Source organism: Mustela erminea, chromosome 2 (genome assembly GCF_009829155.1).
Source record: "Mustela erminea isolate mMusErm1 chromosome 2, mMusErm1.Pri, whole genome shotgun sequence".
NCBI classification, from domain to species: Eukaryota; Metazoa; Chordata; class Mammalia; order Carnivora; family Mustelidae; genus Mustela; species Mustela erminea.
The window spans coordinates 14,345,439-14,367,370 of NC_045615.1; the positions used below are offsets into that span (position 1 = coordinate 14,345,439).

At 46.5% G+C, this 21,932-nt stretch overlaps 1 long non-coding RNA gene across 4 annotated transcripts; it reads left to right on the forward strand.

Annotated features, from left to right (window-relative positions):
- Window positions 1–1,866: 1,866 nt before the first annotated feature.
- Window positions 1,867–20,651, forward strand: LOC116584256. 4 transcript variants are annotated; one of them, XR_004283123.1, is made up of 6 exons: window positions 1,867–1,974; window positions 15,723–15,929; window positions 16,508–16,564; window positions 16,973–17,088; window positions 17,445–17,537; window positions 17,716–20,651. It is a non-coding gene; the product is annotated as an uncharacterized LOC116584256 (long non-coding RNA). The 4 variants fall into 4 exon arrangements; XR_004283121.1 differs by lacking the exon at window positions 1,867–1,974 and adding an exon at window positions 14,978–15,174; XR_004283124.1 differs by lacking the exon at window positions 1,867–1,974 and having other exon boundaries at window positions 15,248–15,929; window positions 16,977–17,088.
- Window positions 20,652–21,932: the final 1,281 nt, after the last annotated feature.

Sequence of the window (21,932 nt, forward strand, 5' to 3'; positions counted from 1 at the left end):
CCTTCTTTCCATTTTTGATTCTATAATCACATTAAACCCACAGAAGCCGTCTTTCTATAGAGCATTCTCTTGGGCTTCCAATCCAGTGAAGGAGGAACTGGGAAAGATACTCAGGTGCTTCTAAGGGTCATGCAGGGAGCATAGCTGGAGTCAAAAATGTCGAGATGTGCACCCCCCCAACTTGCAGGGACTCCAATCACCGAGGAGGAATGACCAGGCCTGTTCTTACTAGGAGCACCAATTCTTCTTTAAAAAATGTTCAGAGATTCGTAGAGTTTTCATTAGGAATAGCTCAACCCAAGAAGACATTCCTCTCTGAATATATAGAGCAATCCTCACCATTGCTTTCTGTAGTTGGTGCTTTGCAGCTTACAAAGCACATTTACATCCATTGACTTAGGTATTTCAAAAAAAAAAGGGTGCAGGCATGTACCTATGCCAGGGGATATGCAGAACCATCCACTGAAGTGCAGGAAAGGAAATATCAGAGCCCGAGTGTTTTATTAAATAGCAGAAATGGATTTTTATTAACATCTAATACATGGATTGATATTGATGACATTTTGTCCCTGTGCTGAAAGCCCAGATGTAACTTATAGGAAACATGTTACCTGAGGGAAGAGTGAGAGCTCCACAACATTGAAGGCTCAAGTTGGGTTGCAGATTATCTGATCTAGTTTTAATTAAACAAAGTCTCCTCTCCCGAACAAAGTGGATGCTTGGCTCAGAAAGAAATCCCAAATGGAAGTGAGTACTTAGAACACAAGCAACGAAAAAAGGCAGGGCTGACCCTTCCACTCCTAGTAAGAATGCAACTGTATAACCACCATATTATAAGATCAAAATAATAATGACTTACTCATATCTAAGAAGTCGGCCAAAAATTTTTGTAATTATCGTAACTGTTTGAAATACCATTTAGCATCCACTATGATTAATAATGAACCTTATCCTTAATGTATATTATAACTTGATATGTTAGCTAATGATATAAGTGATGGGATTTACAAATATATAAATATACATATATTGGGGTTACACACACAAATACATTTTTAGCAACAGGAAACACTCTCAGAAAGTTTGGGAGACCATTGCCATGTATCATTTCAACAATTCTTCATGGTCACCCTGTGAATGATATTATTTTGCAACTAAGAAAACAGAAACCCAGAGACCATGAGCTATAAAACTTATGTGGAAGTGAAGACCAGCCACCAATGAAACTGGCAACCCAAAAGCTGAGTGAGCGATTCAGGCAAACATCTGTGAGAATTAAAAAGCAAACCCCACCCCTCTAACTACTGAGTCGCAGGCTCTGCCCTGTTCTATTCCTAAAAGATTATACCAGGAAAGCTGGCTCCACAAAGAATATCTCATTCTATCAGACTGAACGATGTCACCCTGAATCCTGGAAGCCTGCAGAAATATCATCCTTTAAGAAAAAAAGCCAGGCTTTTGTCCTAGGATGCTTTAAAGACGCTGTCACTATCCCCACCTACAAACGCAAATGTTGCCTTAGTATATGCCTGAAGCAGGAAGTGAGACCACAGTCCCAGGTGACTGAAGCTGACTTCACAAGGGGTTAGGGGAAGGGGGGAGACTGATTTTGGCAAAAGCCAAGGTTTCTCGAAGTCATCCCTTTGAGGGTTGCAATGTTTAAAAGAAAATTTGCTCCCACCACTAAAACTCACTGGGTGGAAATCGCCCTCAGAAGAATGGAAACCCATTTCCCTCTGCAGCAATCCAGTCAGCTTCCCCAATGCTCAGAAATGTGCTGTGCTCAGCATTTCTGTGCTGATGCAGCATCCATGGTCCAAAAGGCGGCCGGCTGCAGCAGCCGCAGCAGCAATTGCTCTAGGGGGTGGAAATCAGCTCGCACCATTTCTACCTCATTTGGCAGCAGAAGCACCGAGTCACAAGGAAGATGAGGTTCTAGTCCAGAAGCAGCTGGGCTATGTCACTCTAAAGGTGGTGAGTAAAATGGCTATTCACTGGGGCATTAAGTTTTTGTGTCATTTTCCTAAGTGAAGATTCTGGGTGTAAGCAGATATGTGTGTGTGTGTGTGTGTGTGTGTGTGTGTGTGTGTGTAATTGTACACATGTATGGGTACTCATATTGTCACTGAGCAGCAATACTTGGATATCTGTAAGTGGAATAAATAAATAGAATGCAGTGTTGTCGAACTGGAAGGGGTCATAGAAATCGTGCTTTCCAAGCCCCTTATTTCACAGAAGAGGATCTTGAGGTTCAGAGAAGTGAAGCCTTTTGCCAGAGATTACAGAGTTAACCAGTGGCCAGGTCTAGCTTCTCGTGTCCTGATGCCCATTGCAGGATTCTTCCCATTGCTCTATGTGGGTATAAGATGACTGCCTCTATGCCAGGAGACCTGTATCCCTGGGAATAGGCTGAAACCTGCAGCGGCAGCATCAGTGTCACCGAGACCCTTCTCGATGTTTCCAGTAAACATGGGAAGCCATTTCTAACTCACTGCAAGCTGGGCACAGAAGCAAAACAGCAGCACGTGTTTGTCATAAATTGCTCCAGTCCTAATGGTCACCTCCTCCCCCGAGGTTATTCTTCCGGTCACACTGCAAACAAAGTGTATACAGCACCAACGAATCTTCTCAGCAGGGTCAAGTGGGCTGTTGATAGGGCTGGAGAGTATGCTTCATCAATAATATCCCCCTTTGCTTGGAACAAGTATTTGCTGAGTGCCACCCATACGCCAGGCACCGTCATATTCTTTATATCAGTCCATTCTCATTGCGGCGCCGTGAGGCATCATTACCCATCTTGACAGTAACACGGAGGGTGGGGGAGGGTCGCATAGGCAAGCTATTTTGGGTCTTTGAAAAGTTCCTAGTTCTTCCAAGAATTATGGTTTTCGAAACAGTTATTTTCTGTGATCCTCCTTACCAGAATGACCACTGCCCCTGAAATGGAAGGAAATGTTCTCTCCTTAACGAAAAGCCATTATCTGCAACATTCTGGATCAAATGTGTAGTCAGATCGGGGAGAACGACATTGAACATTTGCAGGCTTGGACTCTAAATTAGGCATTGTATGGGCCTTTGGGGTTTTCTCAGGTTTTTCGCCTATTTTTCTGGGTTCTGGTTCAAGTGAAGATTGCGCAGCACGTTTAGGAACTCTGGCTTTTTTATACAGCTCTACTCCTAATTATGTGATCCTGACCAAAGTTAGTTTACTTCTCTGAGGCCTCTCATTGATAAACTGACAACGAAGACTAAATTATCTCCAGCCTTCCTTTGAGCATGGAAATGCTTGTGCATGAGTTCATTCATTCACTTACTCAAGTGTTTCCTGAGTTGCCATGACGCGCCAGACGTAGGAAGGAATTTTAGGGAGAACCGCCTCCAGCCCCACACCTTTCAAGCCTGCAGGAATTACTTGCACAGGAGTAGTTCTGGTGAAGCTCCATCAAGACACTGTCCAGCATGCTTTCTGTAAACTAAGTACGCCCTTCCTCAAGTCCCCTCTCAGTTCGAAATGAAGAGAATTTCCTTTCTGCCGGCTCTTTTGTATAATAACATTTATTGAGTACTTAGTAAGACACAGTGCCAGGCACTATGCTGGATCGTTTTTATGCCTTACGTCATTGAATCCAGACAGTAATCCTATTCAGTAGATCATATGATTAGCCTCGATTCACAGATGAAGAAACTGGCAACTTGACCAAAATTGCAGTTAGAAAGTAGTGGGGACAGAGTTTCTGTTTGTGTTAATGAGAAAGATTCAGGCATGGATAGTAGTGGTAGTGGTTGTCCCACATTATGAGTGTACTTAATGCCACTGAATCGTACGATTTAAAATGATTAGGAGGCGCCTGGATGGCTCAGCCAGTTAAGTGTCTGACTCTCGATCTCAGCCCGGGTTTTGATCTCAGGGTTGTAAGTTCGAGCCCCATGTTGGGCTCCATGCTGGGCATGGAGCCTACTTAAAAATAAAATAAGATAAAATGGTTAAAATGGTAAGTTTTACATCGTGTGTATTTTACCATGATAATAAGTATAGCAGTGGGGAAATTCAACCTCCATCGCATCAACTCCAAAACCTTCAAACCTTCAAACCTTCAACTCCAAAACCTTCAATCTCAAAAACATTCCTCCTTCATCCTCACCACAAGACAAGACTCAGAAAGGAGGGTGTACCCTCTCTAACAGAGGCTTAGACTTTTTCCTTTTGTTTGTTTGGTTTTGTTTTTGGTTTTTGTTTTTGTTTTTTAGTTTCTTAGGAAGCCACAAAAATAATGCCTACACATTGGGAAAGTTCCTTTCTGTGTTGAAGGTCAACATGAGCCTATTCTGAATCATAATCAGATTCTCAAATCTGGAAGACTCAGAAACCACTTCCATGTTGCTTCTCCCATTCTTCTTCCAGCCTGTAAGATAAAGCTCTGTCTATAAGGTCAATCCAACTTCAAACACATTTAAATACCAGGTCGTTCCTTTGTACATGTCCTGGTTTACATATTGTGGGGGAGCCGGGATGAGAAAGATATCATTTCTGCCTCCAAGAGTTTGCAATCTAGCAAAAGGGGCCAAGACAGAAATATGAAGAAGCAAAGTCATTGAATAGAATTTCTGAATACCTATGCTAGATGTGAAGACAATAGACATGAACACAACAGTTTTGGTCTGCTGCAAAGATGACACAGAGTCAATGAGAAGGGCCTTCAGAGGGAAAAGATGATATTCTGTGGAGAGAGAAAGGTATTTGCATGGTGGATTTTTCTCCTCCTCCATAAAATAGCCATGGACCTATTCCAGATGGTATTAGAGTTTAAATCTCACCACCTGTCCCTCCTTTTTTTCCCCTCCTCTCATTGTTTTTTTACCCTCCTTTCTTTAGGCTCACTCTGTTTTCCTTTTTTCTAATGTTTTCAATTGGACACTTAGATCAGTAATCTTTGGTCTTTTCCTGTACTAATATAAGCACTTGCTTCCCCCTCTCTCTCTCTGCCTGCCTCTCTGACTACTTGTGATCTCTGTAAAATAAATAAATAAAATCTTAAAAAAAAAAAAAAAAGACTAAGTTCTCCTTTAAGCGTTTCTAATGACTACAAGATACAAAGTCTTGATGTGTAGTATTTTAATGAATTAATATTTTACAATCTGGTTTTTTCTTAGACCAGGGAACCATTCAGAAATATCTTTTATTCCCAAAAGCAGGGGAGAAGAAAGTGAATGTTTTTTCTAATGATTTCTCACTAAATTACACTGTAGTCAAATAATACAATCTGGGGGCGCCTGGGTGGCTCAGTGGGTTAAAGCCTTTGCCTTCGGCTCAGATCATGATCCCAGGGTCCTGGGATTGAGCCCTGCATCGGGCTCTCTGCTCCACGGAGAGCCTTGTTCCTCCTCTCTCTCTGCCTGCCTCTCTGCCTACTTGTGATCTCTGTCTGTCAAATAAATAAATAAAATCTTTAAAAAAATATTCAATCTGTATGACATCATATCATAGTATTTGTTGAGACTTCATTTGTGGGCTACTACAGGATCAAGTTTTGTAAATGTCCCATGTAGCTTAAAAAATGTAATTTTTCTAATTCCTGATAAGGGATTTCTAAGGTTGCCCACTACAGCAAGCTTGATAGTGTGGTGTTCAAATGTTCTATATCCCTTCTAACCATTTCTATAATTACCAAGAGAGGTACCTTGAATTCTCTTCTTATCATACCTAATTTGTCTTTTTCTTCCCAAGATCACATCATTTTTTCCTGTTATATTTGGAAGCTATGTTTCTAGGGGCATACAAGTTTAGAACTGTTCTTCTACTTAATTGTTCTTCTTACACTGGTTTTTACTTGGAGAACATCTTAACCACCATGATGTCTTTTGTCTTCAAGTGTATTTTATCTGACATTAGTAAAATACACCGGTTTTCTTCTGACAGGTATTTACCTGTTATTTCTTTTCCTATGCTATTCCTTTCAGCCTTCTTGTTAACATGTTTTTTAATGCATCTCTTGCAAACAGCCCATAGCTAGCTTTTTATTTCTTGTCCAACTATATTTACTTCCCTCAAGCTTTACTATGCCATTCAAAGAATATTCCTATATCTTACCGGAAAATTGTAGATACTAACTTCTGGGAGGTTTTCAGGTTTCTTATTTCCAGAAACGAAGGGTCTAGGACCCTGTTACTTAAGATTTCTAAGGGTGCGTCTTCTCCTTTCTCCCTTTGGGGTGTTCAAATTGGCCCTTTCTCTCACTCAGTCTGTACTGTTCCATCGCATCACACCAGTCCTACATGTCATCTTCTTCTTCCCAGACATCCCCCAAAGAATTTTGCTTCTACAGCTGGAGTCTTCAGTGTCTCCTCTTTATCCCTGCTAATAGATTGTACCAGAAGTGAATGATGATGAAGATATTCTAGATTGGCACTTCCTTGAAAACAGACCTTAACAGCAAGGCTCAGTTCTTCAAAAGAAATGGAGTTACTTAGACCCTTGGAAAATGTGGTTACGATTGCCCTTCTCTGCAATTAATGATAATGTCATTACCACAAGGCATTGGGGAACTTCTCTGGCTTTCATCAAGAACAAATTATACTAATAGTCTTTCTTTGCCAATAGCAACAAAGATACCCCTTTTTAAAGGTAAAAATCAATGTCTTTAATATTTGTTGAGCATTTACTACAACAATGCACTGTGGTAGATTTTTTTGTTTTGTTTTGTTTGCATTGTGTGATTTTATCCTGACAATAGCTCTCTGAGGTAGATATAACTATTACCCCTGTAAGAGGAAACCTCCAAAGCGTGGGGTTCTGTGAGAGCTGTGCTCAAGCCCAGTGAGAAAGCAAGTCAACAGGCTCCACAGTTTCCCAATGAAGAATTCTACCTCTCCTCATCTGTCCCCAACTCTGGTTTACTACACAGATGCGCAAGCCCTTTTGCCTTTGACTTCCAGGCGCCAAGTAACTGTGTAGCCTTGGGCAAGGTGCTTCTCTCCTCTGGGCCTCCACTTCCTTATCTTTTAGCTCTAAGATTCTCCCGTCTGACCACTTCACACACCATGGAACCAAGACTGCCAGTCAACCTGGGGAGGCAGAGCTGTGTAGTAGAGCGAGTATGTGGTCTCATGTCTGCCTCGGCTCTAAAACCCACACCTGTTCTAGAGAATCCACCCTCTCTGGGAGAAGCCAGAGACCTATGCAAAACCAGCACAATTTCAGAAGTGCCAGCAAAGCATCCTGTTTTCCCCAAATAGCCATCATTCGCTGGCTTACGGGTTCCCAAAATGTTATTAATTGATGTTATGGCCTTTTAAAAATTCCCTCAGAGAAGAAATGTGGGTAGATGCAGGTTACTGAGTTGGGATCTTGTTGCGCAAGCATTGGGAGGGAGCTGCTTGAGAGGGAAGAAGAGAGCAAAACAAAGAAAGCTTGGAGCTCTGGGGGAGTAGGAAGAACCCCTACACCCTCCACTTCCCAGTGAGAGAGGAATTAGGCTCAGCAAGGGAAAATGATGTGTCCAAGATCACTGCAGCAAAGGAAGTACCAGAACCAGTTCTTCTGGTTCTTCTCCGGACTCCCAGACCAGTAGCCTACAACACCCAGTGTCTTGGGGCTTGCCTTGCAACCTCCTGGATTAGGCAGAGAACTCTCTTGGTAACACTGTGGCTATTGACATGCAACGTGTAAGGAACGTGGAATGAAATGCCATCTTTTCCTGTCCTAGGGTAGCCAGATAATTTAAACATGTATTAAACAGAGAAACAATTCCCATAAAAACTAAATTCCCATTGTTTCTTTCATTCTCTCCTACCTTGTCCATCACTTGCTTCCGTCCACTATTTCCCTTTGTAGTCTATCAGCTCTGAGTCTCAGATCATGCACCAGAAACTGGGAACATCTCTGCCAAGCAGGAGTCCTGCTTATCATCCCTGCCTTGGGGGAGACAGGAAGCAGGAGATCACCCAGAACAAAACCGAAGTGTATTCACCTTGGTTTATGGTCCCCCATCCTGAGAATTTCCCCTGGGAAACTCTGCCCTCAAATGAGCCCCTAAGTCTGTTTCTATTTTCCAACTCCCCTCCCCCACCCCATTCCAGGTGATGAAACACTGAGACTGGTTAAGATGCTGCTTAAATGCAGAATGTAGAGGACACCTGGGTGGCTCAGTGAGTTAAGTCTCTCCCTTCAGCTCAGGTCATGATCTCAGGGTCCGGGGACAGAACCCCACATTGAGCTCTCTGCTCAGTGGGGAGCCTGCTTCCCCCTCTCTGCCTGCTTGTGATCTCTCTGTCAAATAAATAAATAAAATCTTTTTTAAAAAAATAAAAAATAATTGCAGAATGTTATTATCACCATGTATCATCCAGATCAGTTTTCTAGGTCGTCCTAGATGTCAGAATGATGCAAGCCAACATTTTTATTATTTAGGATACAGTATACTAAGTTTATGTTGATTACTCTAAGTATCATCTTTGAAAGATAACTAGCATTAAAGTGTTGATAATGTTCCACTTTTGCAATCATATTTGCATAGTGTACAACAGAGTTTAGCAGGAAAAATTATCTTAAGTGGTGTTTCTCATCTGCTCTGTCAGTCTCACACTGCTTGCTTCGACTTGGTACATGAGGCAGGACAAACGTTTACATTTTTTTTTTTTATATCAGCTTTACATTATAGAATGTTATTCTTGTCCCTTCTGGGAAGCCTGCAGCATGGAGTTGTCATGGAAAAAGCAGAGTCTTGGGGGCCGGTCGTAACTGAATTCCAATTCCAGCTTATGTACTTGAGAAAGTGATTTAACCGCTCAGGGAAGCAGCCACCAGCCACCTCTTCCGTAAAATGGAGTTAGCAAGGCAGCGAGATTGCAGATAATGTATGGGAAACACCTAGACAGCACCGGGCCTGAAAGGCAGCAGCCCCCTTTGTTCCACATACAGTGTTTTTAAATGCCCCTTGACCGCATGCTGAAATTAAAGCTGGGAAGTAAGCTGACATTCCCTGCACCACACTTCTGGCTAACGATTCTTTGGCCTTCCAGCAGAGTTATATATGCAGATAATCTGTTTGATGCTGTTCAACACAGAAGGGACGCTGATTTTATTTTAGAACAATAGTTGACTGTCTCCCGAGTGTCGGCTACTGGGAAATAAATATTGTAGATTTCATTTATCCATTCATTCATTACAAACAAGATATCCTCCAAACGACCCCCTCATTCTTCCTTTCTCCCATTTACTTTTTTTTTTTTTTTACACTCCCCCCAGGCCTATTACAGTCTCTTGCCCAATTGGATGTTATTTTTCATTTCCATCCTGTCACCACCTAATGTCCAAATTTATTTAAATCATCCTCAGACACAATCCTACAAGATATGAATCACGTTCAGGGTTTTTCTCCCCCCCAACCCCCCGCCCCGACTTGTCAGCTGTCTCATTTATGATTGACAAGATTTCCATTTCAGTAATTTCTACTAATTCTGCTTCAAATCTGTATATCTAATGAACACACCAATCGGCACCTCATTTTTAGTCAGGACCATTTTTTTCTCATGCAATGCACTGACTTCATAATTTGCAGTACAAGGTAGCTGCCTCTAAATGAAACTCGAAGAAAGCCTTGTCCAGTTTGCATGAAAACAGTCTCTGGCATGTGAGTACACCCATAATATCCTCTCTAGGCTCTCATCCTTTATGCATACGAACACTGTTTGCATGCTGCCATCAGACTCTTACACTCAAATAAGGCTTTTCTCTTTGTAAAGGTATGTTGAATTGTATATCTCTGCATAAGAACAAAAAAGAAAAACAGTTTGTCTGCACCGAAAAGCTAAAAAAAAAAAAAAAAGCAAAAAACACAGTCTAAGTTCTCCAATGCAAACGCAATCTGACACATGCTAAAAATTGCCTGAAGCACTGGTGAGTTATAGATCTTCTCCCTGGGGCAGATAATTCATAAGGAAATAGCTTCATGCCCTATGTAGCAATTGAACAAAAATATTTACTTGCAGTAATATCAGATGATAAGGGGAGCAGGGTTTCTTTCTGGGCAAGGGGGGAGGGAGAGCCCTGTGGTAGAGGCCCATCATAAGCATTGCAAATGAATCATTAGTCGTCATCCTGCAATCTAGGTCAGGATGGAGCCAAAGGGAAGGGCTTTTAAATGGGCTACAGGGCTCAGGTTGGATCTGCTTCTGTGAAGGCACAAGAGGCAGACACTTATGTTGTGGTGAGGCATTCTAAAGGGAATACAAAAATGCTTTCACCTGAGAGAGGGACCTTTTCCTGACCCAGAGAGTAATCAAGAACAAAGAGGGTTGTACTTTCAGATGAATGCCATTTAAACACACACACACACACACACACACACACACACACACACACAACTTTTCTCTAAGCATTCTGTATTCAACTTTGCAGGCCCTGAAGAGTGTCTACCAGATAGATGTTAAAAAGGAGAGAGTATCTTTCAGACTCAGAAACCTGTGGGTTGTCTTTTAAACAATGCAATTGTACGCTATTTTGGTCGAAAAGGACTTTTCAAGTCATCTACTCCAGGCATCTTGTGTTGAATAAGAGGATATGAAACAAGAAAAGAGGGACCTACTTGCCCAAGGGCATACGAGTCACCTGCACACAACTGTTTGATTTTCTTTTATTTCTTAAAGATTCTGTTTTGTGCAATAGGAATAATTAAATAAGGCAGAAACAAAACAAATTGACTTGGCAACTGCCACCTGATAAACTAAATTGGTGTCAGATATTCTTGCCAGGTGCCTCAGCCTTCCCCCAAAATGATTCTGAAAGACTCTGCTGCTTGGTGGACCACTGTCTTGGGGGTCCTTCCTGAAAACCTCCGGCCCTGGGCATGTTGGGGTACTCAATCCACTTGGCCAAAGGCTCTGAGACCTTTGTGTGACTCCTGCCCTACCCCTCTGGGGCCACAAGAGGCTGGCAGTGTGTGTGTTTCAAAATACATTCTGAAATATCACTAAAACTAGAGACATTTAAATAGAAAGACTTGAATTCCAAAATTAAATCTAAGCTATGCACTAAATGTAGTTGCTAGGGTTGGTGGGCTATTTCTTTTATTTGCAAAAATCATAAGAAAACTTAAAGGTCAAATGGCATAGGAGGAAAATAGGCAAGAAAGGAAGAGAATCAGTTTTGTCTTTAACGCTAGATTTGCTACAAACCATCCACATGATATCCAGAAGCAATGTCGCCTTCTGTCTAGGACTGGCTTTCCTCTGGCTTTTCCTCTTTTGTACGAAGCAGAAAAAAAAAAAAAAAAATGATCTCTAGGCATCCAGCATTAGGGTTATGCCATTCCAAGGATATCTCCAAAACTGACTTATTTTTTGCAAGCCACAGTCACTGTAGAACTCTCTGTAGCTATTTCCAAGATGTGAACTGACACATTAGTGTCTGCTAAATTCATGTAAAGCTTCCGAAGGAGGTAGTTTCACTATTGAAATCATTCTCCAAAATAATGGTGACTGACTTGAGACTAAGAGCTTATGAATCTAACCCTCTAACCAGTATTTTTTTCCCCACTTCACTTTCCAGATTGACTTGTGAGGGCTTTTTTTTTTTCCTCTTCCTTCTTTTAAAATATTTGTTAAGGCCTGAAGAGAACTAGGAATATGGGGTACGCAGTACGTGTAAGCACACATAAATAAATCAGAACAAGTCTGGTTCTTGTCTAGCCTGAACACTTCGGTAGAAAAAGAGCTCTGTATTCCATTTCTTCAGCCACCACAACTTGAAGGTTATAGAATATTCTATTTCAGGACACTTTTAGGACGGAGAAGCCCATTTAAAAGTACTGCAGTGTTATTTTGATTTCTGCCACTGAATGAATCACTCCTCCTGAATGCAAACACCAGCAAAGAATGCGTTAGACGATCCACCATCATATTAAAAATTAAATCCGGCTGCATTTCATAATGGGCTTTCCTTTTTAAAGCACAGTTTCATCTTTTCACCATGGAAATTGCGTTCTGATGGCTGTTCTTTATGGTTAACACTGAGGCATCGGCCGAGGTCAGAACCCTGCCTCTCTGAACAGGGAACCAAAATGTCACAGACACATGGTACGCTTGGCAAATAATATATTTCTTTCCAATCTCCTGTGTGTCTTCAGTTTGCCTAGTGTCATGCTTGTGGTAAGCTGAAGAGAGTTTATTTCTCGGGTCTTCTTTCCTTCCTTTGGCGGAACCAGCGGGAGGCATGCGATTTACAATGAATTCAGAAGTGCACCTCTTTTGATTTTTGTTGTTGTCTTTATTTTAACCTCCAAGAAGAGAGAGATTTAACTCAGTCTTCACCCCAGGCTAAGCTAATACTTAGGTCATGTCTGAGCTCTCTGGGGAACCCCGCTTTATACCATCCGAGGGGCAATGGTGTCTTTTCACGTGGAGCAGCACAGCTGTCCAGCCATATGGGCCCCAAACAGCCCAGTCAATCGGATTTGGGGAGGTTTTACAATGTAATTTCTTAACGTGCTAGTATTTGGGGTGAGTTTGATCAGGGGTAGAGACAGCTCTTAAGCCCAAGGGTTTAGGTTTTAAGAAGCCATCACAAATGTCCCAGCATCTGATCAGACTGGTTAAAAACAGATAAGAAATCTGTGACTGGGGGAGGGGAAAGGACTCCTGACCCCCTCGTTGGAGAGAGCCCCAGGGGTATGCTGTAACTATTAATTCGGCATCAGCTGCCTTTTTTTTTTTTTTTTTCTTTTCTTTTCTTTTTTAACCCGGGGCTCATCATTTAAGGCGTTCCCACTCAGGCCTGCAGAGCATGTTACAAAACCATCTCTCTGCTCCCCTCCCCCCATGCCGCAAGATGAGAGAGCAAATATCCTGCATTGCAGCAACCGCGCTGGAGGACCGCATTGAAACCGTCCTCAAGCTAAACAAAACCAGGCCTTTGAGAAAAACCTAGAGAAGGGCAGCACCGGTGTGTCCTGCTGCCTCTCGGGCAAAACGCACTCCAAGTCTCAGCCCGGTCCCTCCACGTAGAAGGGGTTTGGAAACTGCCTAAGGCATTCGTAAGTACTAGAAGACAAACAGTCCTGAATCTAAAACCCTCATCAAAATGGTGGAAGTCCTGAACCAAACTACCGCCAATACAGTTTTTTCCACCCGAAAAGTATTTTAGTTGGAGGGGAACGTTAGCAGAATGGTAAGTTTTCCCCCAGAAAGGTATCCCACACCATGGCCCTTTCCAACTAACTACACAGTCTTCAGAAATTAACAATCTATTGAAGGAAGGTTTTACATATTTTCCCTCTGTTTCTCCCTGTCTCTCTGTCTCGCTCTCGCTTTCAATTTAAACCAAGGCTTTCCTTTTCTTAGAATTTACAAAAACTGCTTATTTTTAAGCTTTCTCGTGGTACGCTGTTGGAGGCAGAAAGCCAGTGCTACGGGGTTTTGAGACTGCTATTCTTTTATTGGGACAAACACTCTGTAATTGACAACAACCCTAACGGCCTTGAAGCTGGCGGGACAGCGCCCAGGGTCACTATTGATCTGGACCCTTCGGGCTCCGCGGGCGCTCATCTGCAGCGACCCCCGCAGGACCGCTCTCCGCCGCCCCGCACGGGCCATCTGATTTGAAGAGCTGCTTTCAGCTGTCGGGGGCTGGTGCTACACCTATCCATCTCTTGGTGCTCTGAAACCAGCGCTGCCCAAGAAACAGTTTTGGTTCTGTTGTTTCTGTTGTTGTTGTTGTTGTTGTTGTTGTTTGAAGTCCTCAAAGAAGAAAAGCCGGAGTAGGAGAAACAGATGGGCCCTGCGTGTGCGGAAATCGCCGGGGCTGGCGATTGCCTCCCGCCGCTGCCGAACGCACTCCTCGGGGAAGACGGAAGATTTCTCATTGCTGGCGCTGGGTTTTTGTCGGGGGTTTAGGCGGGGGGTGTCTTTGGGTTTTGTGTTTATGGGCAGATTCATTCTGAGTCCTTCCTTATGACCAAGCTAACCCCGTGCTCCCAGAAAAACACACAACACGGCCACAACCATCACAACAAAAGGCACCTCCCCGAAGTGAGTCTAAATGTACGCGGGACGGGTGGCGGCCGGACGTAGAGACGCACTTTTGTGCCTCTCTAATCTCGGGAGTCCATCTGGCCCGGGCGGGCGCTGGGCGGCGGGGCGGGGTGGGGGGCACTGTAGGGGAGGGCCGGGAGGAAGGGAGGCGGGATGGGCGCGCGCACGTACCCAGAGGCGCGGGCACGCGCGCCCGCTCTCCTTCACATTCACCTTGACTGCAGGGGGGCGGAGGATGGGACTACCTTCCCCCATCACCACCAGCCCTTCTCCCCAACCCACCCCATCCCTGCCGCTGTCCTGCCCAGACTCTGCTAGGGGCTGGGAGGGAGGGATGGTGGGGAGGTGCAAAGGCGCTCGGGTCGCCGCAGCGGCCGGACAGCCGCGTGCTCTCCGCAGTGATGTCAACCGCATCCGCCGCAGCACCGCCCCCCCCATCCACCCCCCACCTCGGGCCTCGCCCGCGCCGTGGTCCGCGGAAACCCCCGTCTGGCTCCTCCAGCCGGGGGACGAGAAGCGGGGGGCGTGCCGGTGTCCTGAGCCCCCCACTCCTTTTGCAGAACCGGGAGAAACAGGGAGTGAACGAACCGTGGTGCCGCAGCTACTGGGGCGGAGGAAGGGGTGGGGGACGATGGACCTGGGTGTAGGTTTGACGCCCAGGACTGCTGAAGGGAGTCTGCCCGGGACTGGTGCAGCCGGGGTTACGTTTAGGGGGCGGAGGGCACGCATCACTGCAGGTGCCGCGCTTGTGGGCACGGCGAAAGCGCCCCCTTCGCCCAGGATAGAAACGGATAAACGGAAGCGCGTGTGAGTGTGGGGGTGCGAATTGCCACCTCCAGCCTTGGCTTTCCCGCTCTTCCGAGCGCTCCCACTTCTCACTTTCCCCAAATCCGCATTTTCCTTGGCACAGCTCTCCCGGAGCAAGAAGGAGAGGGAGGTACCCGGGGGCAGTGAGAATGACGTGTGCTGGTGCAGAGAGCGGGTGGGGGGCTGCGGGCCCCGCTCTGTGGACCGGCTCCTAATCCTCTTGTTTTCGGTACAGTCAGCAGATGTGGCTTCTTTTAGCTGAATAATCCGTTAAAGGAATAATAATTTTTAAAAAGGAGATCGACCTCACCCAAAGAGGATGGCGAACGAGATTAGGGCTGGGTAAGGATAAATTAAAAGGCTCCAAATTCTGTCTGTCCCTCTCAGCCTTCCTCTCTATCCACCTCCCCCTCCCTTCACCGCCCTCCCCTCCCCCCCTTCTTCCTCATCCCCTGCAATCCGCACTCGACGCGAGTTCACGCGGAGGGCTGGATTTTCAGGCTGAACCGCAACTTGCGCTGCGCGTTATTATTATTCATCTGAGGGTGCTGCCGCCACAACCTTTGCCTCCTGCGCTCCTCTCCTTCCCCCCGGCCGCTGCCGCCAGCAGTGCAGTCCCTCCTGCACGCATGCTCTGGTTCACCGAAGGGAGATTCTGAATTTTTTTATCGTGCTCATGATCATCATCATGATGTTCCTTATCATGGTTATCATTTCCTCCTGCCAGGTGGAGCGACCACCAGCGCCTTCTCGCCACCCGCCCCTTCCCCAGCGAAGGAAGCAATTCCGGCCGGGCCGCGGCGGCCGCTCCCTAGATGCGGGTTTCCTTTGCCTCTCCGCATCCCTCCCTCTTTCATCTGCATGTATGTATCTTGATTCCTTTATTCCAGTAGATCTTTGCCTTTCTTTGGGCTGGCCGAAACGCTGAGGAATGCCACCAGTCTCTTCAAAAGAAGAACAAAAAGAGGAAGACCTTGAGTGGACCCCAGGACAAAGCACTTTGGGCTCGGCAAGAAGGGACGCGCGGGAGCGCTGACTCGGAACGAGAGTGATCTCCGGTGCCAAGGAGCGCCCACCCAGCGTGCGGACCTCTGAGGGTATTCGGATTGAATTTTATTTATCCTTTTGGCATGCTTGAACAGTGACACTGTTGGAGAGGGCTAGGGTTTGATTTTGTTTAGTTTTTCTGAGAAAGCGAGCTGAATGGTGGGAGATCAGATAGACTTAAGCTGGCTTTCCTGCTCCCCTGCCTGGCCTTCTCGAGATCCGGGTGTTGGAGAAGAGAGACTGGGAAGCAGAAGGCTTAGAAAAGAGTAGGCACCGGAGATGTTGTCGGCGGCGAGCTAAGGGAAGGTTGAGGTGAGGGGTAGGTGAGTGGAGACGGGACAGCTGGAGGAGGATTTTGAAAATAGGAGGTTTCTTTAAAACCCCCCTTTGGGTTCACAAGATGAGTTTTGCTGGGGAGGAGAATATGGTTGTCTGTCCATAGAAGCTCTGAGAAATTGACGAAAAATTGATATGTCCATGTACACACATAAGGAGGCGTCTGGATTTGTGTGTAAACAGAGCAGAGAGGTGGAGGAAGGCATGGAGGGAGGGGGCTTAAAATAATGTCTTATTATCCCTTTGGCTTTGGGGACTCTCATCCTCTGTCCCTCCCTCTTTTTTGACCCAGGGATCCAGCTGCATTAGACACGAGTGACCTTTTAAATCTACACCCACCCTTTACCTGGTAAAGCCCGTTGACAGTTTGGGGTGGGGTGGGGTGGGGTAAGGAGACTGGTAGGGGTGTTTTGAAGACATATATATATTCTCTCTCTCCCTCTCTCTCCCTCTCCCCTTCTCTCCCCTCCTCCCCTCTCTCCTCCCTCTCCCCTCCTCCCGTCTCCTCCCCTCCCCTCTGTCTCCTCCTCCCTCGCTCTCCCCCCATCACTCTTTCTCTTCCTCCCTCCCACCTCCCTCACTCCCTCCCTCCCTGCTGCATTTTGCATGAGCTATCTAGGTCATTAGCATTTTAGCGTATGCAAGACTTGACAAAGCTGATGAGGGGCCAGATGGGCCTCGCTCTTATGGGTTTTTTTTTTTTTTTCCTTTTTTTCCCCCTCTTTTCCTTTTTCCCCTCCACCACTTGGGACCTGAGCAAGAGGACTGCAGCAGGCGAGTTTCGGAAGGCTGCCTCCCTGATCCCGGCCCGGAGCGAGGCGGCTCGCCCCTGCGGCACGCCCGGACAGCCTGCGCCCGCACTCAGCCAGAGAGGTAAAGGCGGCGGCGGCGCGCCCTACCCTGGTAGCCGCTGCCAAGCCCCCGCTGCCCTCCGCGTCCTGTGCCCTGGACTTCCTCCTCCACCTGGTCCCCCTCAGTTTACTGGGCTAAACTGAGGGTGAGAGGTGGGTGGGTAGGGTTTGCTGTGCTGGGGCGAGGTGGGGTTGGTGTTGGGTTGTTTGTTGTTTTGGGGGGTTGGTTTTTTTTTTTTTTTTTCATTGTCTGGATCTGCAGGGGAGGCGAGGCGCGAGGAAGGGGCTAAGGGAGTCGGGGTAATTAACACGGGGGAGGCACCCTCCGTCTCCCACTTCCACCCACACCCCCAACCCTCCACCCCCTCCGCTTTGCAGGAAAAAGCCTGGATCCGAAAGGATGGGGGAGAACAAAGAGCCTTTGGAAGACGTCGCTGTTATCTCATTGTCTGTGTGATTGGGGGAGCTGCGGTAGGGAGGATGCTGTGGTCCTGTTCTGCCTGCCTCCCCACCCCCATCCCTCTCCCCGCTGTCAGTGCGCACGCACGCGCGCTTCTTTTTACTTATTTTTCCTTGTTTTCTCATTCCATTTTCTCCCCAACCCCCCCCCCCCATCCACCTGTCCTTCCTTCCTCCTTTCCTTCCTCAGGAGAAAGGCCTCTCTCTCCGTGTTCACAGCGGACCTTGATTTAAATGTCCATACAATTAAGGCACGCGGTGAATGCCAAGAATGGGGCTGGCTGAGCACCGTCGGTCCGAGAGGGCCCGCCGGGAAGGAGCCACGGAACCGAGGCGCCCTCCGCAGAGCTCAGCGCCGCGTCTTTGGGCGGGAGGGGTCTCGGTCTTACGCCGGCCGGGCTGCCCCGAAACCGAGACCTTGGGGTGGGGAAGTGTGCAGTTTGTGACAGACAGGGGACTTAGAGACACAGACAGGGAGAGAAGCTGATTCTGTGACAGAAACACAGATCTGTGCAAGCACAGATGCGATGGGGGCGGGGGGGCGGTTTGCCTCTGAGCGCATGACGGAGTGCTTCTGTGTGCATATTTTTCTCTGGGCTGGGGGCGCATTGTATGTGGGTCGACACCTTCCGTGGCTGTGTTTTTGTTCTGAGCTTAGCTTTTGGTTTGCCCTTAAAAAAAAAAAAAAATAATTTGGCATCCGGAGACTGGCGGTCTGTGCCAGGGCTTGCAGATATATTGTGTTCTCCTTGAGATGGGGGGTAGGAGGTGGGAAGGGGGGGTAGCCAGTTGGAAGGGAGGAGGGAGGTGTTTGTCATTCTTTGCTGTAGAGCTGGAGGCACCTGACAAGCTTAAGGAAGTCATGGGATATATGAGGAAGAAGGAACAAACTCCTGGAAGGTTCATCAGCTTGATGGGGGCTGAAAGCCTGGCCAGGGCTCTTAGGAGCATCTCACTTCCTCCTTGCGGCTGTAATTGTAGTTTCAGGCAGAGATCCAGGAGATGCAGAGGAAGGGAGAGGCGCCATAACCTACATGTACCAAAGGAGGGGGAGGGAATGAATTCCTTCTTAAATGGGAACCGAAGGAAAAACAGATTGTGCGCAAGTGTTGCTGAGGAAAGACTGTTTTGAAAGAGGCTGTCAGGGAATGGAAAGGGCTAGCCCTCCCTCATCCTGGAAGAATCTGCTTCACAAATGAGGCCTTCCTCCCCAGCCCTAGATGGAGAGCAGCAGCTGGTCCTGGGGAGAACCCCTAGCTGTGGAGGATGGTGGCAAGACCTAAACTCTTAAATTTGCAGGTGGAGAAAATGGTAGAGGTGCAGGTCCCCGCAGAGAAAGGAGGCCAAGGGCTGGATCTCCCCACCAGGAAGGCTGCTACGTCCCTTTCCCCACCCTTGGCAGAGGCCTGTCTTTGCAAGGCTAAGGCCATGAGGGATGCTTGGGATTTTAGTTTGATTCCTAGGCCATTAATAAAGGCCTAAAGGAGTCTCAGATGAAGCTTGCTTATTTTGTTCAGCAAAGTGCCCGGCTAACCCACTTAGCAAATTAGTATTTAGAGATGCCATGGAGCCCTAGCCTCATTTCCTCCAAAATACTTATGGAGTACCTCCTATGTGCCAATCATTGTATAATTATTATATCTTGGGTTCTTCCTTTGCCTTCCTAAGGGAGTGTCTGGAGTCGGTTAAGTGCGCTGTACCCCCTCTAGATACTCCCAGAACCTTCTCTGTGGAAATGTGCCACAACCCGCTCGCTCCTGCAGAGAGAAGACCGCAGTTCTCATCATGCAAACTGTGGGCATGGTCCTATCTCTCAAGTCCCAGAAGTCAAGTTTGGCCAAAGGACAGAAAAGAGCACTCTGGCCTCTGAGCCTTAGTCCTCGTTGTCCTAATAGTCAGCGGCAGCCACTGCCTTCAGAACAGACCAGCCTCCAAATGGTGCCTTGTTGGGGTGTAAATCCCCTTTCCTCTCCCCTCCCTCTTACCTAAGGAGGCTGCTCTGGTGTTGGGCTGGGGGTAGGGTCGGGGGGAAGCACGGTTTAAGCCTCTGATGACCAACACTTTGCCCCACGCTTGTGGGCGATAGTGGGATTTGTCTCTAATTGCTTCCCCATAAGTCCATCAGACATGGCCGTGCCCTTTCACTGATGCGCCTGTCCGTCAGTACAATCTCCAGATGCCTCCCCAAGTAATGGCCTTTTTAGGTGGAAACCTAACACGCTTCTCCCTGAGAGCTTAAACCACAGGCACCATGGACATGGCCCCCACCAGGTTCCTGAGGCTGATAAACTAGGCAGGGAGGGGCATATTTTTTATGACTTATGTAAACTCTTGTTCCAGAAAGCATTTCATGGGTGTGGGAGTGTTCTAGGTTTGCCGGGTCTGTGTGCCTAGGTGTGGGGGTTTTCCTGTGTTCACCAGGTCTCGTTATAAAATGTATTTTTACGTGGGGTTTTAATGGCCGAAAATGGCCCAGATGAATGCACCACTTTGCCCCTGGTGTAATTTCAAGGCCCCTTTTGTGTTCACCAAATAGAGGCATCCGAGCGAAGGTCAGTCTTAGCTTCTTGCCTTCTGTTATATTCAGGGCCTATTTATACCTGCTGATACTTACGTAAGAAAATTGAGATTTATGCCCTTCCAAGGCATTTCTTTAACTCTCAGCATCATCTTCTCGCTTGTCTAATTGAGCCCCTCTAGTTACATCCTCAGCCTTGAACGAAGGGAAAAACATTCAATTTTTAAAACACAGGACGTGTTAAGGCAGTTCGCTGATTGAATATGCCAAGGTGGCCCCCAGGAGTCCCTACCCATCACCATCATTATGGGCCTCATGACTGGGAGCTCCTCTGTTGCTCAAGGTGACTGTACCAGATACATTAAGATGGATTTAGAAATGTTATCAAAGGAAAAAATCGGTAATATTATTCTTTCTCCTGCCAGAGACGGCCCAGGCCCAGATCTCTGTTTAAGCAGAAAAGAAACTGATCTTTTAACAAAAGCTAAGGTAAATTTCTCTTATCCTTTCTGTCACCAAAGGGGTGGGGAGCAGGGATAGGTTTTGTGGCTTAGCCAGAGAAGTGAATAACAGGGTAGAGGCAGACTTTCCATCAGGCATATGCCCATACACATATATACGTACATTTTCTCTCACAATCCTATCCATTGCTTACATTTATAGGAAAGCATTTAAACACACACACACACACACACACACACATCTATACTCTCTGCACAGGAAGACAATTTTCTCTTTCCCTCAACTTACATAATACCCCCACCCCTTGTTCCAGCCTTAGAATGGAGTCCTCTGGGGGCAGCTGCAAAGCACTCTCCCTAGGACAGATGGAGCCTCCCTTCCTCATCTACTCTGTGGGTGGTTTTAGAGCTCCATGAGTCAACTGGGACCAAAGGCTGTGCTGGTGGTATGTGTGTTTGATTCACGGGGATGAGTATGTCAATAACAACAATTTGAGAATTATGATACCTAATAAAGATTTTTGTTCTTCCAAGTCCCATCTATAATTCTTTCATTTGGGTGTTTTTGCCAAGTCCTTCCCCATTTGATTTCAGTGGAAAACAACGACAACCACCACCAAAAAAAAAAAAAAAAAAAAAAACCCAAACCTAAAAAACCATTTAATAGTTAATTGCATCTCCAATGTAGACCTAGAACAAGAAAAAGGACTTCAAATGGGATTCGGTCCAGTCCATGTGTGCTGTTCTGTGCCACCCCATCCGGATGCCAGTGGCCTGGAGAGATCTGCACCAAATTTAGATGGCCTGGAAAAAAATGCAGGTTTCACTGAGAGCAGAAAATGTTCCAGGTCAGAAATCAAGAGTCAGCAGCTCTCAAAAGGTTCACCTTTTCATTTTCTTACCCCTCTCCCTTTTGTCTTAAGATAGAAATATTTGCCTCCAAACACGAGGACCTGGGTCATGGCTGCTGACGCCCCCTAGAATAAACCTCCAGGATGACCCGGGGCTTTCCCAGTATTACTGTGGGGAGGCAGGTTTATTTGAAATTAAAATCCAGTCTATTTCTTAGACACGTACAAATAGTGAGACCTAGAACCTAGGAGGCAGTATTGTCGTTGGAAGTTCCACTTGCTACTTGAGGTGACCTCTTCAAGGCCGTTGTTGCTGGAGAGGAGCGAGCGCCCTGCCCAGCCTGGGTGGCAGGGGTGCGGGCTAGGCCTGGCCATCCACCCGGCCCGCGGCCCCACGCCTGGAGCTTCGCAGTGACCTGCATTCCAACGTGCACAAGGCTTTCGCTTTTTCTCCTAATGCCCCTGAGACCTCTAAATGGAGCAAGGCGAAGATGAACAGGCGCTGGTTTCCTTTTTCTTTCCTTCCTTGCCCCTGTTTTCCCAGCTTTGATTTTTGTTTTGTTTTGTTTTTTTGTTT